Source organism: Lygodium microphyllum, chromosome 29 (assembly GCF_053477565.2).
Source record: "Lygodium microphyllum isolate KBCC chromosome 29, Lygodium_microphyllum_v1.1.10, whole genome shotgun sequence".
Lineage (NCBI taxonomy): Eukaryota > Viridiplantae > Streptophyta > Polypodiopsida > Schizaeales > Lygodiaceae > Lygodium > Lygodium microphyllum.
Window position 1 is genome coordinate 48,275,033 of NC_141163.1, and position 15,298 is coordinate 48,290,330.

A 15,298-nucleotide genomic window follows, 5' to 3' on the forward strand; every position below is an offset into this window, starting at 1 on the left:
ATAACCTTTTCGACTTATACCCACAGTATCACATGTCTCTACAATTTCATTTGCTTTCACCGTGCCTTTTAAGTCCTTCACTAACTCTTTGAGAGTTGGACCTCTCAAATCCGCATTTTCGGGTGACTTAAGAATCCTCAAAATATCTTTCTTATTCATGGTTTCCTTCAAAAGTTTGATTCTTTCCTCATTCTCTCGGATATTGATGCCTAATATGTTAGAGACATATTTCTTTGTAAGATTTAGTCTCCTTTTCTTTACTCTCTCACACAAGTTGGTTATATTTTTTAATGGTCTCTTCCTCTCTCTAAATCCTACTGGAGTTTCTCTCAAGCGTGTTAGCTTATCCTGTAATGACTTGTGAACATTTTTCAAAATATCAATCTGACTTGTCAACTCTAAAATATTTGTTTGTGTAGTTTCTAGTGCTTTTTTCATTTCGTGCATTTGAGCTATATATGTGTAAGATGTAGAGTGTAACCTCATACAATAGCCAAGCATCCCATTGTAACCTTCTCCAGCATATCTTATATAGTCATGGACATTGAAAAAAGGAGGTGGTTTACCTATAGAAGGATCCATGGGATAAATATTTCCGTCCACCCACAAATCTATATGCTTCATTCCTTGTGTTCGCAACCTGTTGGCTTCAATCTCATCTATCAATACTCGATGATGTATGCTTCTCCAAGATGTGTAAATCGGATCTAGCTGAATAGTTAGCTTGTATTTACGTGTGCTTGTGCCTGTGTTATTTGAAGTAGTATTGCTAGACATTCTAGCAAATGAACCGAGCAAGAATCTCACAGTGATAGGAAGGAAGTGCAACAAAAAGAATGGCAAAAGAGAATAGTGTGTAGAAAGAAAATGCGGGAGCAAACAAATGCGAAGTTCGTACGAAAATCTTGAAAATACAAAATCTCACGAGTTCCAAGACAAAAACAGCCGAAAAGGTGACCCCTAACCTGGATTAAAAGATGAGGGCAATTAATGGCCGACCTCTTCAATGAACCAAATATTCTCTCATTAATCACATCTGGACAACCAAATTTAGAGGTTTTATTCTTCCTAAACCTCAACTAATTAGCAACTTAATCACTTTCTTACAAGTGCCATTTTTGAAGCGTTTTTGGCCCTAATATACATGGATTTTCTAGACCCATGGATCTAGTTACACAACATAAAACATAGATTTTCCTTTCAAGACCAAGACCATGGCTCGAGATCTGATTTTAAAGAATTTTGTGATGATTGAGAGCCTCCCCTTTATGAAAGGGTATTTAGAAACCAACGGATTTTCCAACTTTAGGCATAGCATTATCTCGACCTTCACCATAGAAACAAGTGATAAACTAAAACATAAAGAATCCATATGAATTTTCAAGATAGCCCCAGTAAAAGCTTGTGATTGTAACCTCCAATCCATACTTGTAGTTCTTCCATGTTGTGGTTGAAGACCCCATCTCTAGTGTACTTGCCCATGTCAAAAGGCCCAAAAATATCTACTTTTTCAAAGGTTTCATAAGAAACTTAATATATATGAAAGAGAGGAGGTCTAGTCTAATGATCAAGAAAGGAGGATAGAAATGCATCACATCATGATTGTGGCCTAGTAGCATACCCCACTATCAATCAAATGATGCATTTCTACATATTTGATCATGTTTTTGGCCATATAAGTCCTTCACATGGCAACATGGTGCTACATTCATGCAAGGACCCCATATCATCATTAAGCTATCAATTCTCCTCATACTCATCTCATCCAACTTAGCTAGCAAGCCAAAGGGATAATCTCACTATTTACATGCAAAGTATGATTTGATTAATCTCAAATCCCTGCCTCCATCTCACATAGCTAGATAGTTCCTTCCCCCCCCCCTCCATACATCCCTTATCAAGGATTAAACTTAAAATCTTTTAAATTCCCACACCCCCATTCACACAAGGATGTATCTACATAATTGGTGTGCAAATCGGATGCCGTATGTGTATGTAGCGAGCGTCGAAAACTCCCCAAAAATAAAGAACTCTACTTTTTGCTCAAAATCCAAGAGAATAGACTTGCCCGATATGAAACAAAAAGATCAATTGGGTAAAATCTTCCCCAATGACTTGTGTGAGCACTCTAGAAAGCATGTATTTAATATTTTATTCATCTCCAAGCTAAAAAATAACCCAAATTTACAATTAGCATGCTTTAGCTTTTAAACTTGCCCTTGTCCAAATAAATAATAAAGCGGTTGGACACCCAAGAGTCTGGTTATGCCCAAATACAATGACCAATAATGAATATTTAAATCGTGCGCCCATGAGGATACAAAATAATAAATATATGTCAAGCACTTCAATAAATAAGCGCGTCAAAATAAATATTGGCACAACGTCTAAGACGCGTGTCTATAAAAAATGATAATTTCTTCTAAATAACTTGAATACATGCTATCGCCCAGTGCTTCCTAGTGCCACCACCGCCTACTCTACCTATCACCAAAACTGAAGCATTCACAATCGTTAGAAAATAATTAAATTAAATCGACAAAAGTGAATACCTAGCAATCTTTAACTACAAAATAAATAAATAGGTTGAAACTCTGTCCTAACCTTAATTTAATACGAGTGCACACTCTAAACTCATAAACGTCCATTAATTTAAATATGTATTTTGCAGAATCACCCGCTATGGAATCACCCACTTTCACATTAAATTAACACGACACTTGAAAAGGACAGGCATCCCCATCAACTTTTCGCACAAGGAATCCACCTTGTGTACGAGCCCCAACAAATACATATGATTTTACGGAATCCACCGCAAAATCTCACGAAATTCACTATGGAATATGCCTCCTGGCATCAGACCCGCGAGGTGGGATAGCAATTGTCCTCAATTGCTAATTTGCCTTTGAAAGGTCGTAACAAACTGATATGAAAAGTATTTTGGATTTTCCAATGTTGGGGTAGTTCTAATTTGAAGGCATTGTCATTGATTTTATGAATGATTTTGAGAGGTCCATAAAATCTAGGAGCTAACTTTACAACAGGGTGTTTCTCAACACTTTGTAGTCTCTTCACTTTTCAATGCGTAAGCAAACATAATCATCAACTGTGAAATTCATAGCTTTTCTTTTCTTGTTTGCCTGTTTAGTATATGATTGCTAGGCTTTCGCAATCATATCTTTAACTTCATAAAAAATAGTAGCATGCATATTGGCAATATCATCAACAGCTTTAACTTTGTTTGACAATGAAGTAGTACTAAGGTGTAGGCAATCTATGTCCATTAATGATTTCAAAAGGTGATTTTCGTGTAGCTATATGTGGAGTGTTATTGTATGCAAATTGAAATAAATGCAAGTGTGTATTCCATGTTTGTGATTTTGAAATTGTGCATGCACGTAAAAGATCCAAGTTTGTATTGTTTGTAGCTTCTCTTTACCCATTTGTTTCAGGATGAAATGTAGATGAAAAATCAATCTTTGTTCCTAAGTTTGCATACAAAGTAGTCCAAAAATTATTGCAGAATCTAGAATCATGATCGAAAATAATATCTTTTGGCAAACCATGGTTAGTAAAAACAATTGAGCAGCTTGAGATGTAGTTAATGTTTTCTTGCATGGAATAAAATATGCATGTTTGCTAAACCAATCTACAATAGTCCAAATCGTATCGTGATTAGCTTGAGTGCTAGGCAAACTAGTAATAAAATCCATTGAAATATGTTCCCATGGTCTTTCAAGAATTGGTAAAGGCATTAACAAACCATATTGCTTACCATGGTGTCGCTTAACTCTTTGACAAATTAAACACTTAGATACAAAGTTAGGAACATTAGATTCCATCTGTGGCTAGTAAAAATTTTCAATGAATGTACGTAAAGTGAAAATAATACCTCTATGGCCTTGATATGGGGGATAATGAATTTCATGCAACACAAATGATCTAAATGGAACAGTTACACATAATCTTTTCTCATAAAACATAGATCCATCAGCATAAGAGAATGAATCAATTGGAATCTAGTTATTGGCAATTAATTTATTCCCATCAACTTGAAAACTGGAGTCTTGATCATAAGTATCTTTCATAGGGATAAGGGAATCAAAAGAGATCACAGAGATATTATGAATAGTTGGTATTCTACTCAAGGCATCGCCAACAACATTTTCTGTTCCAAGTTGATATTGGATAAGTGGATGAAAACTTTGAATAAAAGCATCTCATTTAATATGTCAGTCAGAGATTTGTGACTGACTAAGGAGATATTTGATACTTTGTTGGCCAGTTTTAATAATGAATTCAGAACCCATTAAATAGTATTTCCATTGACGTAAAGCTTGTACTACAACTAGCAATTCCTTATCATAGGTAGAATACTTAAGTTCAGAGGGTTTAAGCTTGCAGCTAGAGCAGGCTATCACGACAACTCCTATTCCAGATTCACTAGCATAAGTGACTACTAGAAAAAATGGTCTACTAAAGTCAAGTAGTTGCAACACAGAAGTATGTGTTAAGGCATGTTTTAGTAAATCAAAAGACTTTGGCTTATTTTTAGATCAATGATACAAAATACATTTCTTTAATAATTTTGTCAAAGGTAATGTAAGCAATGAAAAATTTCTCACAAATTTTCTGTAAAAGCTAGCAAGACCTAAGAAAGAACGTAATTCATGCACATTTTCAAATATAGGCCAATTCAAAATTCCTTCTATCTTTTTAGGATCAACTTTAATACCATAAGATGAAACAATATGTCCTAATTATTCAATGTGAGCTTGAAAAATTTGACTCTTTTCAAGGTTTTCATATAATTGATTCTCTTTCAATAAATTGAAAACCAAATATAAATGTTCATAATGCTCGTTCTCATTCTTACTGAAAACCAATATATCATCAAAGAAAACAATGACACAATGTTGATGTTTCAAAAATATGTGATTCATCATACGACTGAATGTGGCTGGTGCATTAGTTAAACCAAAAGGCATAACAAGGAATTTATAATGTCCAAATTGAGTTCTAAATGTAATTTTCAAAATATCAGATGTGTCTAGTCGTACTTGATGATATCCAGATTTAAGATCTATTTTGCTAAATATTGCAACCCCTTTTAGTTTATCCATGAGGTCATCTACCCTAGGGATCGGATATCTATTGTTGACAACGATCTTATTTAGATCACGATAATCAATGCGCATCCTATAGATGTTGTTTTTATTTTTAACTAATAGGACAGGTGCACCAAATGGAGAACTACTAGGCCTAATGAGTCCTCGGGTTAACAATTCTTCAACTTGAGTTTGAATTTATTTCTATTCAATTTGATTATGTCGATAAGGTGCTTTACATGGTGGTTGAGAACTTGGAATTAAGTCTATTTTATGATCTTCAGGATGTATGGGTGGTAAACCACGTGGTAAGTTTGTAGCAAAATAGTCTTTCAATTCTGAAAGAAATTGTGCGTGCCTAGGATGCATCTTATTTTCCTCAACTTCAATTTCATTCACCCAGATTAAGTAGGATTTGCTACATTTTCTTAATGCACATTTAGCCTGTGTATGACTAAGCAATGGAAAATTATCAAAAGTGTGCATACTATATAATGTGATTTGTTTTCCATTAGAATGAACCTTCATTGAATGCATGGAATAATCTATATTGGGATTATATTGATGATGCCAAGGCATTCCTAAGATAATGTCACTAGATTTCAAAGGCACAACTAAGAAATTTCTACGTTTAACATAATCACCAATTTTAATTTCTAAGTCATGTACTTCTTGTGTTCCATTGTATCTAGTGCCTAAGAATGTAGCCTTGATGCAATAATGAGTGGAACAAGTATGTAAATTCAATTCTTTGACCAATTTTTTAGAAATAAAATCGGCTATGCTCCCATCATCATGTAAAACAATCTTTTCTTTACCATGCATAAGACATTTCATCATTAAGAAAGAATGGAAATTCGGTATACCTAGTAAAGTATTTGAAGTAGTGCCGTTATTGTCATTGTCTTCCGTGAAATTTGGCATTTCTTCATGGTCTTCATCTTCAGTCACTCCTAAGTAGTTGATGTGAACAGTTGACTTTTTGGATTGAAATTTAACCCACGAGATGTCCAGGTTGATGGCATTTATATTATGGATTTGGCTTTATAAACATTATTGGTAATAGCGGGAAGTTTAGGAATGTTGGGATTTGGTTGAAGAGATGGCTTAGGATTTGGATTTGTGTTTGATGGTAAAGCAGGGGATCGTGTCCAAGATTTACGGAATGAAGATGGAACAAAGAGGTTTTGATTAAATATTCCAAAGTTAGAATTGAATTGCTTTGTACTAAATCAACTATTGTTTGAGAATTGTTGTGGTCACTTCTCTCGTCCTCGAATTTTGTCTTTAGCATCATGGGCCAAGGAAATTGCATCCTCGAGAGTTGTTGGCTTGAACATGTTCACTTTCGCATAGAAGTGACCAAGCAAACTAGAAATAAACTTGCGCTTATGGGTCACCTCAGCATGTACATCTTTGAGCATTCGAAGTTACAATAAAGCATTTCAAAAACCCTTGGTATATTGTGAAATAAGCTTGCGATCTCTTTGTTGCAGAAGATCCCACTGTTTGATTGCTTTTTCGTAGAATTGGGGTGGAAGAAAATTTAGCAAAAAATTATTTTGAAAAGTCTCCCAAGTAGTAGGACAATCAATGCTTTTGCAAACAACAGTCCACCATAGGGATGCTCTGTCCACTAAATGATTAGTGACACACTTAATTGTCTTTTTTGGCATACTGTTCTTCATGGAAATAATCATCAAACTGACTTATAATAAAAGAAAGTATAGTCTTTCCATCGCGTAACCCATTGAAAGTATGAAATTTGAAATTTCTTTTACTTATCTTGGCTTCTTTCCGAATAGATTGTGCTTCAAGTGTTGCATCGATCGTGCGTCATATAATATCTCCAGGTTGCGGTCCATCTTGATCGGCAGTAGATCATTGAAGAGTGGCTAATTGAGCTTGCAAAGTTTGACATGCTCTTCGTTCCTCTTGAAGCTGCATCACAACTAGGTCCATTTTTTGCTCCATCATTGGTTTCGGTAAATCACCTTCAACCATAAAATCTTCCATATTTTGATCGGTCATCCTACAAAATTTCAAACAACCTCACACACTCGAAATCCTGTTAGTGGGATGAGCATAGCTCAAGGTCGGGTTTACAAGGCTTGTTCTCTTTTTTTTTAAATGGTTTTTTAGCAATATTTCTTCTTCGCGATTACGGAAATTGATATTGGCCTTCTTCCAAGTGGATACCTCTTTCCTATAGTCTGCCTATGATTCTTTGCTTGTTAGAATTTGGCTCTCTCAAAGTGTAGGCATGAATAGGGGCTTGCGGAGGGGTTGAAACGAGTTCGGGAGTTATTGTATGTGAATTGCTACTATGGGAGATTAAAGAGTGGAAGTTTTTAAGCTTTAGAAAAGCTTAGAAACTTTAAGCTTCAAAGCTTAATGAATTTAGTCAATTGTTTTGAGGACGACAAAATGTCGTGACTGATGTCAAAGGCCATGAGTGCATGCTGCCACCGTAGTCGATTGAATTTTTCAGCTTAAGCTTTCTTTTAAGATTTTTAAGCTTAATCAATTTTAAACTTAATGAAGCTTCTTCTCTTTGCTAACTGAAAAAAAAAATGTGTTGATAAGGGAGCTTCCCAGGTGGTCCTCCTTCAGTAGAGGGTGGTCCTTCATGATCCAACTGCGTAGCAGAGGGTTCTTCATTGCCAGGAACATGCTGGTATTGACAGATTGTCGTGAGATTGATTGTAGAGTTCGTTTGTTTAAGGAGATTCCCCTTTGCGCAAGATGGTAAGCGATTAGAAGCCCTCAATCTCAGCTTTGCTCTGATACCACTATTGCGCAAATCGGATATCGCATGGGTACGTAGTGAGTGCCGAAAGGTCCCCAAGAACAAATAACTCTACTTTTTGCTCAAAATCCAAGAGAATAGGCTTGCCCAACATGAAGCAAAAAGACCAATTGGGTACAATCTTCCCCCATGCCTTGTGTGAGCACTCCACAAAGCATGTATTTAATATTTTATTCATCTCCAAGCTAAAAAATAGCCCAAATTTACAATTAACATGCTTTAGGTTTTGTGTTTGCTTTTGTCCAAATAAAGAATAAAGCGATTGGGTGCCCTAAGAGTCGGGTTGTGCCTAAATACGATGACCAATAATGAATATTTAAATCTGAACCCATGCGCATACAAAATAATAAATATATGTCAAGCGTTTTAATAAATAAGCGTGTCAAAATAAATATTGGTGCCACGCCTAAGACACGTGCCTATCAAAAATGATAGTTTCTTCTAAATAACTTGAATACATGCTATCGCCCAGTGCTTCCCAGCGCCACCGTTACCTGCTCTACACATCAACTGAAGCATTTACAATTGTTAGAAAATAACAAAATTAAACTGACAAAAGTGAATACCTAGCAGTCTTCTGCTACAAAATAAATAAATAGGTTGGAACTCTATCCTAATCTTAATTCAATACGAGTGCGCACTCTAAACTCATAAATGTCCATTAATTTAAATATGTATTTTGTGAAATCACTTGCTATGGAATCACCCACTTGCACATTAAATTAACATGACGCCCGAAAAGGACAGGCGTCCCCATCAACTTTTCGCACAAGGAATCCACCTTGTATACGAGCTCCGGCAAATAAATATAATTTTACAAAATTCACCGCAAAACCTCACGGAATCCACCATGGAATATGCCTCCTGCCATGAATAATGCATAAACCCATAATAGTCAATATACAACCTCCTCCCTCCCCTCCCAATAGATACAACTTCATAATATATGTAGATGGCATTGCATTCACCATGCTGAAACCATGTTTTTTGAGTTTTCTTTGATTCTTCTCTTAAAAAATGTTCCTATGCACCCAAGGTCTCATTGCATCACTAGAAAATAAATTGAAGATTTCATCATCTCCCGAGATCTTGGTCTTGATGGTAGGACATTGTAACATAAAAACCAACACAAGAATTGACACCACATGCTAACTAGTCATACAAGCATTCTAAATTTTCATATTCTAACTTAAGGAAACTTGAGACTTTACAATATGTGCAAGAATCCTTTCTCTACTTTGGAAAAAGGATGTTACAACATTTTACAATAGCAGTATGACATAAATCTAGATGTGAAAATCTCCAAGATCCACATGCCAAAAGTATATCCCGTACATTTGGACTCTATAGTATAGGAAGATCTATATATGTACTATATAAAAGAAGCAAACATAAGTATATTATATCCCATTGCTTTCATCACTATTTATCTCCATGCATAATGTTGTCGGAGAATCCGAAAAGATCAAAATGCGACAAAATTGTTCTAAAAGCAAGATGAAAGAGAATCTCTTGTATCAAGAACTCATCAACAGCACATACAAGGTATGTAGCATAACTAAAATCAAAAGAAGACTAGACAGTACAAACACTATATACAATATAGTTTGACCATGATGTAATCCCAATACATCACCTTAATACTTTAGCAACAAAAACATACTTCAGTGAACCTAGTACCTAACCATAAGACTAGTTCGAAGAGCTCTCAAAAAACCCTTTGGTAGCAATACTTTAGCTGCAAAGAGTATGTCTTAGCCTTGTGAGGCTCTAGCTTAAAGATCCATTTCCTATAGGAAAAAGGACTATAAAAAGTGTAACAAGATTATTTAGAAAGAAAATATAATTCTTGTTCCAAATTGAAATCACTTACTTTGATCACGCACGTGATTACTCAACACACTTGAGAAAGTCATTAAAAAACTTATAGTCATTCTCATCTAGTTAATATCTTTCATTTGATGGATTGTATGTTAGATTTGCCAATGCGATCACCGAATCTATGCAAATCATGTTCAAGTTTGTTAAGTCATATGTGAACATACGTGATCCTTTCACCCTCTAGTACCAACCAAGTTGAACTTCTATGCCTTGAGGTTGATCTGTCAAATCAAAGCCTCGTTTACAATCTACATATCTACCTCCTACTTTTTTTCTCATCTTCTGGACCCTACTAAGGTACCACGTGCTATGAGACCCATCCATTTTATTCAAGTTTGTGGTTTTTCTTCTCTCTTTGGATGCTTACCACTTCCTTGATCTTGTCTATCATATACAAAATATACTGCACAATTAGAACCTATCCCAAAGAAATTCACATTGCTTGATGATTGTGATTTTAGTTTAGGGTCAAAGTAGACACCTTGCCTCACTCTTGTCAATCGATCCTTTGACAAAGTCAAACTCCCATTCAATTGACTGACCAATGTAGTCTTGAAGATATACTTTCCATCAGCTTCCACCATTGGGTTGATCTTCTGACTTTCTGTAACAATACTTGAGCCATGAACCTCATCTACGAGCCCATCAATTTCATGTCGAATCTCACTAAGAGCAACAAGGTCATCATCCCCATCTGAATTCTCTAATTAGTCTTCATCACTAGTTGGCTTTCCAAAGTCATCATATTCATTAGCCTCCCCCATTTCATTGTCTATCTTTGACCACATAGAATTTGTATCCTCCCAAGGCTCTGACCACCACTTTAAGTTATCTCCCTTGCTGGGTTTCAATCCCAATGATTGACACAACATTTGTACTTGCTACAAGCCCTCTTTCAATGCATCTACTATTATTTCATCCGAAGCCACACATTCATAGTTACCTAGATCTGTCTCTAAAATATTTCTTTTTATATTCAAACACTTCCATATATGCTCTTGCTTCTTGTGAGCCCTTGAGAACATTAGCCCATTTGAACTACATTCATGCATGGTGATCTTATTCAAACTACCAACACTATGCAAAAGGTCTCCAAAGTCAAAGGATCTTTCTTGTCGTCCCACCATACCTCCAATTTTACTAAAATAAATTTTACATGCATTTGACCCCGTGAGATGTAATGGACACTTGAGATCCAGCAAGGTTCACGAAACATCTTTATAAGAAGCACAACAAAATGGCATGAAAGTTGAATATCTGTGTAGGTCTCCTTACTTATGAAGTTTGTCTTCAAGTTATATGTGGCATGTTGATGTAGCCACAGCCTTCAAATCCTGAAGAAGAGACTAACCTTAGCTACCATCACCACACACTCCCTCAAGTTCAAATGTGGTGATAAGAAAATATCAATATAGTCAGCCATAATATGCAAATATGCCATAGTTCCTTGTATGCTTCTCTCTCTCCTCTATAATTTATTCATACAATGTTGCACTTGTTTGCTTGCAATCCTCTCAGTAGAAGCTGCCCAATTCTAGCGGTCATCTCTTTGTGTATCTCCATCTCATAGCTTGTGCTAATTGATGGAAAATGAGGTGTAGACCATTGTAACATGATTGAGTGTAATCCAAACATTACCAATTGCAAGTTGTCAAGTAGGGCTATCAAGTGGACCAACAAGCTTTTTTCCACAGTGTATAAAGTCTTGATCATGTAAACCATAGACATGTCCTTTCACAATTCTCCCTTTTAATTTCTATCCACACCAATTAATAAATGACTGGTTGGTCCTCGTCCTTCCCAAGGTAATATTCAAGCATAATCTTGCACCGGCTACTGTCTCCATCTGAAGCATGCCCAATTATCGGGCCTATTGTATCCCTTAGCTTTGCATCCCACAAACGTTCCACAAGACTCCATTGATTTCTTAAAAAAATACTATCAAATCGATTACATGGGGCTTGTGCCACCAAAGCTAGTCGTGGAAGACTCTCATGGAGAGGGTTTACTATCAAAAGTCTTGCATAGCTCCCCACCACACAGTTTTGAAAGGCATCATGTATCTTGTCATAACCTTGTGATCCCTCTCCCACAACAATTGTATCGTTGCAATAGCATTGATGATGTTCTCCCTTACTTCCACATAACCCAATAAGAGTGTCATCCTCTGCTTTCCACCTACACAAAATGAAGTCATCTTTAGATTTTTATCAATTGTATACCTTCTACACACTATGGAAAGTAATGAAATATGGAAGCCACAACATGTTAGAGCTATCTAGGATTACCTTATACGATGTTTGATGGTTGTTTCATCTTCAACGATGATGATCGGAACCATTGATGGCACCCCATGTTTTACTTTTGCATCCATATATATCTTACCCACTACCTCAAATATGTATTCATGTTCTCTAGGTATGAATTGAATTACTTTCTTTCCTTGCCTTTTTGTAGTAGACATGGATGGCCCTCCAAAGTTGGCACTCAAAAATTCATGTAAGCGTGGTCCACCCCAATGTTTAATGAGCTCAAACATGGTCTTTGTAGACTCGGTGAATCTTTGTGCTTGATTGGCTTGCACTACATTCCTTGCTAAATCTTGAAAAAAGCCCCACAAGGCTAGTTTACCTCCGAATTTACCTTGTCAATGGGTCTCAACTATGTTATTACAAAAGCGTCACACGTTCTTCCTATCTAGGCATTCAAAGTTTGCTTCTTTTAAGGACCTGATTCTCACAGAAAGCACAACAACTCTTGCTCGCAACCACCATAGCTCCCTCTTGGCCTCTTTCAAGTTTCTATTAGTCTCAATTATCACTTTTTTTAAGCTCTTCACTACTTAGACAATCTAATCATCTTCCTTTTCCTGTGTTCCTAGCCCCTCTCTTCTCAATAGCAGCCCTCTCTCTATACACTCTCATGCAAAAATCATCGCAAGTGGGAATTGTTTGGCAATATTCACAAGTAAAACTTTCAAAGGGTTTTCCACCATATGAAATATGAAGACAATTCACATGCCTATAGCATCTATCAACCTTGATTTCAATAGACCGGTCATATAAGGTAACTTTTGTGTATGGCTCTGGATACCACACATTCCCTATTTTAAGGTCATGTAGCATAGATTTTATATCCAAATCACAACCTTTGTAAGTTATAGTTCTTTTCCATAATCCCCAACAAAGAAAATTCAACTCAAATGAAGGAGAAATGATTGAGTCACCTGTACAAGTAGGTGTTTCCAAATATGTTGGTGTTGCACTTTTTTGGGTTGATTGGAGAAAATCAGGTCAATGACTTTTGTCATGGATCCACCTCAGAAATCTTTATTGGTGTTCCTCAAGAATTTGCTAAAACTACTTGGTTTGTGGATGATGTTTTGGATATAGCTATGATGTGAGACTTTGACTTTACATGCTCTATAAGGAGTGTTTGCAAGTTTGGTCTTCGAGGACACAAGTGCAGCCACTTTTGATCATACTTACATACAACTCTTACTCTTCCTTTGTCTTTATAGTCATGCAAGGTTGCCTCAACAAGCTCAAAAAAATTAGATCCTGCATGATTTCAAGCTGAAAGTCACAAATCTAATATCGAAAGGGATTAGGGATCACCTATACAATGATTGCACATACGATCGTCAAACGAAACTAAATTACAATTCTTTCCTAAACTAGTGACTACTACATTAAAAAAAGAAGATTTACTCAAGGTCTCAAATTTTAGAAAACTTTTACTTGCCTTCATGAGTGCTATTGAAAATATTCATCTCCTCTATAGTAGCTAAGATCATCATCATGTCATATTCATTGCTTTCTTCTATGTCCTTTGAGTTAGATATGACTCCAACCTTCAACCCCTGGTTCGTTAGATACCTTCTCTGATGTGCTTTATTCTCCAATACATGGGTTCTCATGAAATTGGAAAGGCATGAGTATGAGGATTGCCTACCACTTATTCCTGATCTATAAGGAGATCCACAATCATGGCACCATACTCAAACCAAGGGTCCACCATCTACATCTTTCGTGATAAGGTCAAACTTATCATCTCTTGGTGGATTGAGCTCCCTCAACTTCTTGTGAGTACTCTCACGTTGGGCTAGCCAAATTTCAAGCGTAGACTTTGAAAGCAACATGCTCTTGAGCTTATTTATAGCTTGCTTATAATGAACGGGGATCATGGGAATATGGCATGGGAACATACCAGTCACACTGATGGTATATAAGGTGTAAGAGGGCATTTTGAGGTATCACAGAAATTATCAAGAAACTCTCTTTTCACCTCCTCAAGCTCCCATGGCTTCTTCTTCTTCTTCCTCTCTCCCTCTTTCTCTCTCATCTTCTTGCCTTTCTCTCTCCTCTCCCTCTTCTTCTGCAGTCCTTCTCTCTCTCCTTCCCCTTAGTTAGGACAGTTAGGTTGTGAGAGATACGGGATCTAGAGCATGGCAGTGAGTTATGGTGGATGGAAGGAGAAGTGTGGACTCATGATGGAGAAGACAAAGACACTGTTTGTTACACAAGTGAATTAGGTTCCAAGATTGAGACTTGGACTCATAAACACAATCTTGTGTATGTGGACAATGACATTGACACTTCACTGAAAAGAAAAGAGTACTATCATTGCATTAAGAAAAGGAAGCAAGTACAATGCTTTATAGGAAAGTAGGAAACTGCAGTAGGCACCACTGTGCATATGGGATAGGTTAGCCTGCATGTCCTTGGCCCTGAAGCTCCATACAAAGAGGCTGTTTAGTGAGTGTGATTGCTGATTCTCAACACCCCTCCTCAATCACAACTAGAAAGGCACAAAGTGTGTAGAGGCTGTAATGAGAACCACCTGCAAAGTGTGGGCACACCACAAACATGGTAGACACCAGAGGCTGTCGCAGAAAAGGCTAAGTGTGGGCACCAAAACATGATGGACATCCAGAGGCTGTAACAGGGGCCTCACAAAGTGTATAGGGACTGTAGTGCCAAGTTACATGAGGAGTTTACAAAGCTTATGGCAGGAAGCATTAGGGCAAGGAAGTACAAGGCTTTTAAAATAGTCTATCAGAGTAATGAGAGTAGAAGGATTGATGAGTCTTGTCCTTCCAATCCTGGTGATCTTCATCTTCATCTTCATCTTCATCTTTTGGTCCATGGTCTTCTTCTTCTTTCACAGCTGCAAGATAGGCCTTTTGGGACATTTTTCTAGCATGACAGAACTTCTCAGTGTGTCCGGTCCTTTTGCAGAAATCACAAAAGAGCGGTTCCTTTTTACCTTTGTATCTGTTGTTTACATATGTAATGCATGGGCAGCTTGTACACTTGGAGGGAATCAAAGAAAATGCAGATTTTCAGCTTATAACAGCAAGACAACTCAAAAAAGAATTCAAGAAACGCTCCCAAATCTTTGTCTTGCATTTGCATAAGGATAATGATGACCAACACACCTTGGGGAAGCAAAATGCAGCACTAAAAGCGCTTTTAGCTGAATATGAGGACCTATTTTA